This window comes from Tamandua tetradactyla, chromosome 2 (genome assembly GCF_023851605.1).
Source record: "Tamandua tetradactyla isolate mTamTet1 chromosome 2, mTamTet1.pri, whole genome shotgun sequence".
Taxonomy (NCBI): domain Eukaryota; kingdom Metazoa; phylum Chordata; class Mammalia; order Pilosa; family Myrmecophagidae; genus Tamandua; species Tamandua tetradactyla.
In genome coordinates, this window is record NC_135328.1 from 154267967 (window position 1) to 154280442 (window position 12476).

Below are 12476 nucleotides of genomic sequence, written 5' to 3' on the forward strand. Positions count from 1 at the left end.
TCCAAGGCTGGACTTTAGGCTGGAAGTATTATGGGGAACTCCTCTTTTCTTTATTAGGAAGGGAAAAATGTGTTGACTGAGTTACTCCCTGGGAGCTCCTTGAAGATTTTTCTTAAAGATCAAAACTTCTATTCTCTGAGAGGAAGAAAAAGTCAAAATCAGACCTAAGAGAAAATAGTAAAACTATTTTAGGTGCTTTATCTTTGGCATCCTCATAGCTCCCTCTGTATCCCCTTCTCCCAGTACTGGGTGTGACTACTCCTCTATTTCATTTCTCATTGCTTCTCAATGTGTGGACAAATATCTACCAGCATCAGAGAGTGCTTGTTAATAATGTAGATTCCTGTGGGACTCACTGCATCCCACCATCTCTGAGAGTGGTGTTCAGAGAACTGCATTTTAAACAAGTGATTCTTATAAAGGTTAGGGTTTGAGAGATACTAACCTAGGGAGTCAAGATTGGATGCTATCCACTGTGTACCCAGCCAGAAGGCACTCAGGCTGCTCCTTCCGTGTTTCCATACTCTGGGAGCTAGAACACTGTAAATGTCACTTGAGTTCCATCCTGATTAGATGCTTCCTACAACAATGTAGGAGAGGTTTTTTTAAAATTCAGGATTTTGTGCAGGCAAAAGACTTTCACTGAGTAGGTCTGAATCCATATTTTGGAAAAAATATGTTCTGTAAGTAGGTAAATAAATGGTATGATTATATAATGCATAAAATAGAAGAAGAGAGAGTATAAATGTGGAATTAATGTAGTTTATTATTTTTTTTTAGCAAAAATCTGGGTTTGTAGAAAAATCATGCATTAAATACAGAGTTCCCATACACCACCCTGTTATTAACACCTTCCATTAGTATGGTACATTTGTTACAATTGCTGAAAGCACATTTTTATAATTGTACTATTAACTATAGTCCATGGTTTATCTTAGGGTGCACTATTCATGTTGTACAGTCATGGATAGTTTAACAATTTTTATGCTAGCAATATATACAATCTAAAATTTCCCCTTTTAGTTACGTTCAAATATATAATTGAGTGCTGTTAATTATGTTCACAATGTTGTGCTACTATTGCCACCATCCATTTCCAAACTTTCCCATCATCCTGGATAGAAACCCTGTACAATTTAAGCATTAACTTTCCATTCCCTACCTCCACCCCAGACTCTGGTAACTTATATTCTAGTTTCTGATTCTATGAGTTTGCTTATTCTAATTATTTCATATAAGTGAGATTATACAATATGTGTCCTTCTGCATCTGTCTTACTCCACTCAACATGATATCTTCAAGGTTGTCACATGTACCAGAACTTTTTCCCTTTTTCCAACTGAATAATGTTCCTTTGTGTGTATTTACCACATTTATTTTGTTTATTCACCCATTAGTTGATGGACACTTGGATTGCTTCTGTCTTTTGGCTATTGTAAATAATGTTATCAGTGTTGCAAATATCTGAGTCCCTATATACCTAGTACTGGTACTGCCAGATCATATGATAATTCCATATTTAACTTTCTGAGAGACTGCCAAACTATCTTCCACAGTGGCTGCACCATATTATATATTCACCAACAATGAATGAGTGTTCCTATTTCTCTATATTCTGTCTGACACTTGTTATTTTCTGTTTTATTTTTAAATACCCATTCTAATTGATGTGAAATGATACTTCTTTGATATGGGTTTCCCAGTGGCTAATGATGTTGAGCATCTTTTCATGTGCTTTCGGGCCATTTGTGCATCTTCTTTGGAGAAATGGCTATTCAAATCTTTTTACTCATTTTTAAATTGGATCATTTGTTTCCTTCCATTCCTGGTTTTCTAGTGTTTTTTATTAAGAAGAGGTGCTGGATTTTGCCAGTTGCCTTTTTTTTGCATCAATTGAGATGATCATTTATTTTTTCCCCTTTGTTCTCTTAATGTGGTATATTACATTAACTGATTTTCTTATACTGAGCCCCCTTTGCATACCTGGGATAAATCTCACTTTATCATGGTGTATATTATTTTAATGTGCTATTGATGTGGTTTGGTAGTATGTTGTTCAGGGTTTTGCAACTGTGTTCATACTAGTTTGTGGTCTCTAATTTTTTTTCTTGGGGTATCTGTCTCTGGCTTTGGCATGAGGGCACAGTTTATTTTAATAGAGTTGGAGAAATCTTGGCAAATGTTTTTCTACAAAGCCTGTTCTTTTACTTGTGTCCTGGGTTTGTCAGTCAATGAATTAGACACTATGTGCCAGATACACAGTGGGGCTCAACAAACGTCTGTTGAATAAATAATTAACCACAATATTTATTAGATTCTACTCCTAAACAGTGGTTATTGCTCAATAGTCTATGTTAGCTAAGAGTGGAATGGACACTTTGACATTTCTATATAAATTTTGGAAATCTCTCTCTCTTTTGGCTGGCAAATTGTATTTCTGTGCCTCTAACAATGCCATTTTTTTGCTTTCAATTCAGTCTCACCAATGCTTGTGGCACCTATTAAATCCGAGGTGCTGTGCTCTATTGTACAAGAAGATGAATTAGATGTAGCTCTGCTGTACAGCAGTGATCTTCAAAGGAAGAAGGCACATCATGCAGGGTACACAAGACAACAGACTTGACAATGAGAAGGAAATATTAGAATTACCGTTGTTATGCCAAAAAGAAAGAAATTAATCTTCAGTTAGTGGTATTTATTGCATTAATATCTAAGTTTGCAAAGTGACCTGAGGCCCTGAAACTAAAGAATTGACAGCAGTATCCTTTTTTATTTGTTCAACTTTCAGCATATTGTGAAAGAAATGAAGTTTATTTGTGCCTGGTTGAATGGATTGACAGGTTGTTATTATCTAGTATGAGAAAATTTTTAAGATTTTTAAGCATACACAAGCTATAGAAATGTGTGTAATGAGCCTATTGTACCCTTCACCCTGCTTCAGTAATTACTAATAGATGGCCAATTTTCTTCCATCTTTTTTCGTATCCATTACATTTCCCCTTTTTTATTTTGGAGAAATCATAAACATCATATAATTTAATCTATGAATCAGCATCTTTAATAAAAATATAACCACAGTATATCACACAAAAAATTTTTAAAAATTAACAAACATTTCTTAATGTCAAAATATACAGTCACACTTTTCTGATTTTTTTTATTATTTTATTTACAGTTTTTTTTAAGATTCTAAGAAGGTCACGAAACTGTGATTGCCTGATGTGCTTTTTAAGTGTCTTTTAATCTAAGGATTTCCTATCCGTCTCTTTTTTTTTCTTTGTATTCAATATTTATATATACATATTTTCTGTTGTTATTGAAAAAACTCAGTTATCTTCCTGAAGGGTTTCTCACAATCTGGAATTCACTTATTGCATCCATTTAGTGTCATAAAGCATGTTCTTCTGTCCCTTGTGGTAGTTAGATCAATAGATGCAGCTCGATTTGAGATGGGAGTAGAGGTAGAGCATGGAGAAATAAAGACTATTTCAACAATCATGAAATTTTCTTCCTTCAGAAGATAAATAATGCCTAGCTGTTTCTCTTTTGGTGAGATGTTACCATCAAGGATGATTATTATGTAGGTTCATTAATTCATGAGTGTTGGCAATATTATGACATTTAAATTCTATTATTCTATCTTTAATTCTTTTTGCTAGAATACTTCTACAAAACAAAGTTCCCTTCATTAATTCTTCCTGAGGTGCAGTTCAATGCAGAACAAAAGCTTGATTCTTTCCCTTTAGTTAATAATTTTCAAAATAATAAGGAAGTTCCCTAGCATCTTTTAAATATTATTTTTTTTATTTCATATGTTTCAATCCATGACAAATATTATTCTTATTGATGCTCAAACTGTCCCATCTTTATTCAGGTTGTCTCTTCACTACTTTTGCTATAACCCTAGTAGTGCTGTAGAGCTGTATAGATGCCAACTCTGAGATGACAGATTTAGAATACCTGACAAAGATTTTAAAGCAGCCATCACAAAATGTTTCAATGAGCAATTGCAAACATGCTGAAAACAAATTAAAACCAGAAAGTATCACAAAAGAAAGAGGAAATCTCAACAAAGAAATGGGAGCTATAAAGAAGAAAAACACAGAGAGTTTAGAAACAAGAAGAACAATAAGAGAAATAAAAAAAACTCTGCAGAGGAGCTCAGCAGCAGACTGGAGAAGACAGGAATGAATCAGTGAACTGGGAGATAGAATAATCTGAACAATAGAGATTTAAAAAATAAACAGATCCTCAGGTATTATAACTTGTGGGTCTATAGCAAAAAATCTAGCCAAAGGAGAGGAAAGGGGTTGAAAAAGTACTCACAGAAATAGCATTATAAAACTTCCCACATTTAGCAAAAGACATAAGATGGGAAGATGAGAAAACCCCATTTATGATAAACTCAAAAAGGCTGAATCAAGACACGTCATAATCAAACTTCTGAAGACTAAAAACAAAGAAAAAATCTTGAAAGAAAAACAATTCAAATGACAGAGGATTTTTTAAATCAGAAACTACAAAGGCAAATTGAAAACTCACAGCCATGTATTTTCTTGGGTCTCAAGGTCCCTAGTTCATTTTCTTTCTTCATTTTACCTTTCAGAATCTTTTTGAGTTTGTTTACATATAATGTGCAGGATTTTCAGTTGGACTGCATAGGTAAAAGTGTTTCTGCTCCATCTTCTTAGAAGCAGGAGTTTCTCCTTATTTCTTTTAAAAGCTGCAGAGTTCATCATTATGTGAAGTATTATTTGTGGACATTGGATGTTATATTCTTTTGATAATTCAATTAGTATTGCAACAAAGAGAACTGTACATGCTTTTTTTTAATTTTTAATCTTTGCCATTGTATCTTTCAGATTGATTCTTAGAACTACGATTGCTGGGTCAAAGGGTAAATGAATATGTATTTTGCAAGATTGTACCAATTTTTTCTGTTCATGTGTTGTATCATTTTGCTTTCTAGTCAGAAATGTATGAGTATACCTGTTTCTTCCCAGTTATTGTTCAGTTTCAATTTTAAACATTTTCTTTAAAAAACTGTTAACTGACGTTCACATTAATAATGCAAGCACAAGAAAGTATCATGAAAATCGCCAACCTGGCATCTCTAATACAGCTATTTCTTTAGTTATATTACAAAGTAAAAGTAATGATGATCTAATAGAAACTAAGAAAAGTTGACTTTCCAATTTGAACTTCTCAAGAAGACTATTTAAAATATGAATTTACATACACCATTATTAGTTATGAACCTTGCTCTAAGTGCGTATCTTATTCTGTATCTTAGTGAGTCAATATTTTCAAGCCATCTAAAATATATTGAAATAATCTTAATTTAACTCCAGACCTTTGATACACTATCACAGAAACTAAGATTTTCAAAACAATGATGAGTATTACTCTGACCAAAAATATTTTATTAATAATTAGACCAAGAAAAATTTGTATGCCTTGAGTATTTTAAATATTTTATTTCATCTTTATCTCATCCCTTACCATTTTACTTTTAGCATATATTTTTCATTGTAAATACTAGTGGAGTAGCAGATATAATTTAAGAAAAAAACAAAGAAACCTCACATGATTAGCAAATCCCATGCTGTGGCCAGCATTTACATAGGAATGATTCTTTGTGTGCTCTGACTCTGCATAGCTTCCTCTCCACTCTGATGCAGTGGCAGCAAAGGCTTTTATAGAATGCTTTGGTTTTGGTGAGAAGAAACAATTTCCAGCTTAAATATTACATGAGGAAGTCTTTCACCTTCTATGGAAATCACTGATTCTGTGATGCAGCTGCTTGGGATTTTATTGCTTCTCTCTTTCATTTCTGTTATGGACGGACCCATTGACAACCCACCAAGTGGTGTTTGTCCCTTCCAAAGTGATTCCCCTCCTCACCCTTACTTCTTCAAATTTCCATTCTCAGCTAGATATTACCACAGGAACATTGAATGGAACTATTTCATGCATAGTGTAAACTGTTAGGCCCACTTTTGTTCACCCAAAGGCATTGATATTTTAAAGAAAGAATTCTCTTTGCCTAGTGGGAGTTTTCCTAATGGAAGAATTTCGACAGGGTGCTACATCTTGGGCAGCAATGGAAGTTTCCCCATTCTCTGTCAGAGAAGATTTGGCTTGTGGTGTTTCCAGAAGAGCAGTTTTCTTCAGCTTCTTACCTCCTCAATTGGTTGCTTTCTAAGAGTATTTTCCCAGACTTATTTCCCACAGATTCCCAAGGTCTGCCATTTTCTGGTTCTTGCTTAGTTCTTTCAACCTCTCTTCTTTTCTTTGGACTGGCTGGAGAAATTCTTTCCATGACCATCTTTCTCTAAATCCATTCTCTAAACCCAAGGTCCAACCTGGGGAGAGCCCTCTTCAGCTCTGGACCCAGATCCACCATGCATAAGACCCACTGGACCTGGAGTGAGAGGCAGGCAAGGATCTTAAAAGAAACTTTGGGGCCAGAGTTGGATGATGGAACTTGCTAGTCAGTCTCAGCTGCACCCTCCTTTACTTTTAACTAAGCTCCATATATGTGTTTGATTTTCAGAATTTCCTGGTTAATTAACTTGGTCATTTGTTTACAAGTTAAAAAAATGGAAAGAATGATTTATGTTTTATTGTTAATAGATATAAATGATAATACCGACTATTTATCAGACAATTATTTTGTGCCAGACTATGCTGGACACCTGATTTCTTTTTTAACCTTTACATAAGTAGTTGAGTAATTATACCTATTTGACTAATGAGAAAACAGGCTTATTCTAGGATAGGTTTCTTACCTAAGATTGCACAGTAAGTGGCTAACAGTAGATAAGAATCCAGGTTTGCCTGGCTCCAAATTTCACAATTATTACCTTAAGTACCTACCATATGTCTATTGCTCTAGTTTCAACTGGGGGAACAGGAAGCAAACAGTGCATTTGGGAGAATCCTGACCTGAGTAAGACTCTTCCTCAAATTGCTCACTAAGCTCACACTATTCCATGTTGGGGTACAATGCAAACTATGACTTTTTGCATAGGCTGGATGGTTATTACATTAGTTGCCCAAATGTATTTTCAAACTTTTCCCCCTTAAAGAAATTAATACTTTTGGAAAACCTTTGTTAAAAAAGTTGTGCAGTTGTTTTGAGCAGGGAAAGGCTTTATAAATGCAAATTACTGTGATTATCATTCTTTCCTCCTTGCTGACTCTCTGTGACCTTCCAGTTCTCCATCTGTAAAGTGGAGATAACAGGCTGCTCACCCAAGTCATGACTTTAAAGTGAGGGGTAATGAACGCTGGCTGTATGTACTTTGGAAGACCTAAATATTATTTGATTCCATCAGGATTAATATCAGTTATATACAATTATAAGGTCATGATCATTATACCCTGGAAAATTCTGGATACACTGTTGGTACTTAGAGATACTGACAAGACTAAATACAATGCAGTTAGAACATTGAATGTAGAATTCGAGAACAATACACCTAAGGTGCTGTTTAATTGTTTGAGCTTCTATGCAGCCATATATTAGCAACTGATCCTCACATCTTTTATGATTACAGTTTCCTGAGAAACACTGCCAACATGCTCATTTTATAGAAGGAAAAACTGAGCCCCAGCATGCAACAGCTACAGATATCTTCCTAAGGCCTGGCAGTCACTTTGGGAACATCTGCCATTAATATTGTACTGTGTTCGCCCTCTAGTCTCAGCCTCCCCTAGAAAAGATGCATGAGTTGGATAAATGCAGACTGGAAGAACAGGGGCAGGGAGGGGAAGTGTCCTTCCCATATTAATAAAGGAGAAGCAGTCCTTCTATATTTTGCAAGAAACTGTTTAATCTCTATGACTTTTGCATATTTTATAGTTTTTAGTTTTACAAGGCCAGTGTATCAGGATTCTCCCGAGAAACAGAACCAATAGCATATATGTATATGTATGTGCATGTATAATGATAATATGTATTATTTATTATAAGAAATTGGCTCACACAGTTACGTGGGGCTGGCAAGTCTGAATTCTGGAGGAAGGAAGAGGACCGACAAGGAAGAGAAATGGCCCATAGGGGCAGGAAGGTAGTGCCCATCAGAAGAGGAAGGCAGGGTAGCAGTTGGGACAGGGTTGCTGGCCAGAACTGGTACTCACCAGAGCTGGCAGGTCATTAAGGAGACTTGCTGTCAAGCACACCCATGTCAATGGGTTTTCCCTTGAGTGTAGTCGATTCTGCTCTTAAATAGGCAGGGGTTGTTCCTGGGACTGTAGGGAAGGGATGGAGCCTGGTTCCATAAGGATGTGGTGACATCTCCTTTGGTTCAGGACTAAAAGGAAACACATCAAAATGTTAAAACACTAGTTACCTTTGACATTGCATAGTTTTTTTAAAAAGGGCCTGTCTTTTTGACAGATTTATAAGGAAATATTAAAATCAGAAGCGCATGTAGCTTTAATAGATTATTATTAATAATAAGAAGAAGGTTATTTGTAACTTCATTACATTTCAATTTTTTAGTAGAAGCTCATGCATTATCAACCTCTTTTACTGCTAACCCCAGTGCAGAAGGTTTTAAAAAATTGGTTGCCTGCGATGTTTCTTATTCTAAAATATTTATGTTTAAAACCAGAAAAAAGCATCAAAATGATTATAGTCCTTAGCAGTAGGTTGGAGTTGCAGAGAGTAGTTTGAAATGATGTGCGCTATACCTCCAAGCAGACCACCATGTTTTTTTTGTTTTTTTTTTTGTTTTTTTTTAGAGAGAGGGAGGAAGGGAAGGAAAGACAGAGAGAAGGAAGGAAGGATGGAAGGAAGGAAGGGAGGAAGAAAGGGAAACATCTTTAAACATTTTCTTGTTTTATTATATTTTGTTTGTTTGTTTGTTTCTTACATGGGCTGGGGCCGGGAATCGAACCGGGGTCCTCCGGCATAGCAGGCAAGCACTCTTGCCCGCTGAGCCACCGCGGCCCGCCCCAGACCACCATGTTTTAAATCTCATCTTCAGTTTCTGGTATCAACCTGGCCCAGGATATGGGATAAATAAGATGAAAACAGTCCTGGCAGACTGAGTGCCAGTGGGGACAATATGTTTGCTCACAAATACTCTCAATTGCTTTTCAAAACCCTGTGAGAGATGTGCTGTTATCCTCATCTTACAGACAGGGAAGCTGAGGCTCTGGGAAGCTCAGTGATCCAAGGCATGTAAGTATTTGGCTGCCAGAATTCTAATTTGAACCCAGATCTTCTGACCCTGAACCAGCTGCCATACCATTCCATCTCCTTTGACTTTTTGTTCCTTGATTATTTATGCCTGCCTTCTTTCTTTAACAAGGACTTGAAATAGCTTGGAGGTAAATATGGCTATCCTATTTTCTTTTTTTCCCCAAATCAGGAAAAAGGAGAATAAGGTTTCCAAGGGCAGTGGCCCTACCAGTGCTACTCTACTCTCTGTTCCCATGTCTTCCATATGCTTTTTTTTTTTTACTTCTTTATGACTTCCTGTTTTCCCTGCTGCAGATTCATGATATATTTGTTAACACCCTAGAGCCAGGCACTGTGTGATGTTCTTTTACAATATCCTTCAAACAATCTAAATAGGTGCAATTATATGGGGGCCCGGGAGAGATCTTTATTGTAATAAGAAGAGTAGCATGTGATATTATGTTTAGTCCCCTTTTCTTAAAAAGGCTATAACATCCATATATATATTTTAAAAACCCATACATATTTAATTTGTTGTTGTAGGAAACAGGGAGAAAGTGCCATACAGGTGAATACCTTGCTATAGGAGGCCAAAGGTACTTGTGAGATGACAGCCTTAGAGAAGTACCCAGGCATTCTTTCCAGCCTTTCTCGTAGTGACTTTCATTTTCTTATTTCTCTCCATTCAAGTTCCTTTTTCTCCTCTTTTTCTTTTGCTCTTCTAATCACAAGTTTAATTTTCTTAGTCATGTAATTTGCCTACTTTAAAATAAAATCTTCATTAATTTTAACATTCTACATTTCAGTCAAAGCCCAAGTCAGAATACAGAGTTCAGCAAAATAAGAACCGTTCCTACCAAGATGCTGCATGTCCTTTTTGTTAATGACCAGAAGTTTCTTTCTTTAAAGACTTTATAAGTAATTTTCACAATGTTCTTGTAAGACAAGTACCGCCATCCTCACTTTGCAGATGGGAAGAATAAGAGATAGCTCACCCAAGGTAAGAGTGGAGCAGAATATCAGCTGAGAATTAGACATAGAAATCCTTGACTTTTCATTTCATACCTTAAACAATAGATATGGCTTTGTGGGAGCAAGTACAATGTGTAAAACTATAAATTAATGTCCACCAAAATTCAGCCAGTTTGAGCACTGTCTCCTAAAGTGGTGCTCCATGAAACTTCATTCATTCTGTGCTTAATAGATATGCAGAGAAGAGAAGCAATCCATGTCTACGTGCGTTTAGGAAATTGTACACTTATTGGAGTTAAATAGGTCTCCTTTCTACAGGACTTTTCAGAGCCTTTTAACATGCAGATATACACTGCGACTCTAAGATTGTAGATTGTAGATTGTAAGCTCTGTAGATTGGTGTGTCTCCACGGGGAACTTCTGATCCTCAGCTCTGCAACCTTCTCTAAACAGAAGTTTAGAGGAATGTGAATGATTTTCTATGGGCACATCTCTTCTCAAAATCAATGGGTTCTCACCATATTAGTACACAAAAGAGGTGTTTAAAAAACTCTGAGTTGTCATAGGAATAAGTTTGATGCAGCCATGCCCAATGAACTCTACTGTGATGTGCTGTCAGTTAAATAAGGAATACAGATGGGAAAGATGTGTGCTCTCTTCCTTTCCTGAGCTTTGTCTTTAATTCTTGCATTCCAGGTCTCTCTTTGCTATATGCATGGATAAAAAGAAAGTAACTGAGGAGAGTGAGGTAAGTAAATACAAGGCTGCTATTTTAGGTTTTGTCTGACACTGGGCTTGGGATACCTGAGCAGGTCTATTTCTCAGGTATTGCTTTGGAGCTCAGAAAAGAAGCAGCCAAAGCTCCCCTTGGTTCTCTATATCACCCGGTGAACAGGACTATGAGGATTTACAATCTTAAATCAAGAAGTCGCCAAATAATACAGCATTAGCCAAAGTGATGAACATTTATGAAGCAGAGATCCAAGTTCTAGGACTCAGAAGACAGTTGCAGTTTATCTAAGCATGCCCACGGAGACCAACTGGTTTGTTTTTTAAAAAGAAGCTCTAGTTTAGACTTCAGCAAGACCAGACAACTGCTCTGTCTCATTGCTGTCCTGACCACCTGCTTCATGACCACTCCTGCTAGGGAAGAATCTAACAATAATCATCTTTTCTTAGCACTGTTTTAAGAATTTAAAAGCACCTCAGACTGGGTGCACATGTCCCTTGGAAGGGGCATGCAAAGTCACAGGATAAACATAGGGCAGCTTTATTTGTAAATTAAAAATATATATTTTAAAGCTAATTTTTAAATATGAAAACTTGTATGGTGACCCAGAATAAAAGTACCTCGTGAGCTTTCAAGATTTAATGTAAGATTTCAATGGAGTTTGTGGTCCTCTATAGGCTTTATCCCTGAGATGGGATGGGGTAAAGAGTTGGTTATATTCTACTCTTAGGGGCTCTTTGATGAAAGTTTTTGGAATTTTTATATCTAGTCCAATTTTCATTTTATAACTGAAGATACTCGGCCCAGAAAGATGAAATATTTTGCCTAATCCCCCAGCCTGGTAGATTGCAGATTGCTTACACAATATCTATTTCCCATCCACTTCCCACTTTTTTTAAACTACAGAACCCTAGATATGTTCAGAGAGGCAATGTGCCCAGTTAAAAATACTTGTTTCCACAAAGTTCCTTACAGTCAGGACTAGACATGCAGTAAAGTTCTGTCCAATGGAATATAAGTTAAGTCTGCCCAGGAGAGTTTTTCCTTTCATGATTTAGATGTTCCCCTTCTTTCTTTGTTCTTTATTCATATTTCTGCCTGAAACATAGGTGTGAGGTCTGGAGGTGCAGCAGCCATCTTTTACTAAGAGGCAACATGCTTAAGAATGAATGTCAGCATGCTGAGGCTGGTGAAGCAGGAAGATAGAATGATCTTTGGTCCCCAACAGCTTTGTCAAGCAGCCACTCCAGCTCTGTTTTGCCTAGATCCAGGCTCTGATATGTGAGAACAATAAATGTTTGTTTTGATTAGTCCCTTTAATTAGATTTCTGTTATAGTCAAATGAATTCCTGACTGATAGCCCAGCTAATTAATTTAGACAGAGTTTTGGTATCTTATAAAACATGTATCGCTATATAAATAAATCCATAAAGGAATTTGCTTATAGAAATTTCTAGTTTGTAAAAATACTCATATAGTTAATAGTATTGATGGCAAGATTTCTAACTTCTGTGTCCTTTAATTTGCATATGTTATAATTATAATTCAATATTATATCAAATAAATCTAGTAACAATTGTA

The 12476-nt window shown here is 36.1% G+C and overlaps 1 long non-coding RNA gene across 1 annotated transcript in view; it reads left to right on the forward strand.

Moving 5' to 3' along the window:
• LOC143662766 (uncharacterized) overlaps positions 1–12162 on the forward strand; it is a 57196-nt gene extending 45034 nt beyond the window's left edge. Inside the window, exons 3-4 of the long non-coding RNA XR_013165573.1 lie at positions 10862–10913; positions 12005–12162. This is a non-coding gene — a long non-coding RNA (uncharacterized LOC143662766). The remainder of the gene's footprint in view (positions 1–10861; positions 10914–12004) is intronic.
• The last annotated feature ends 314 nt before the right edge of the window (positions 12163–12476 follow it).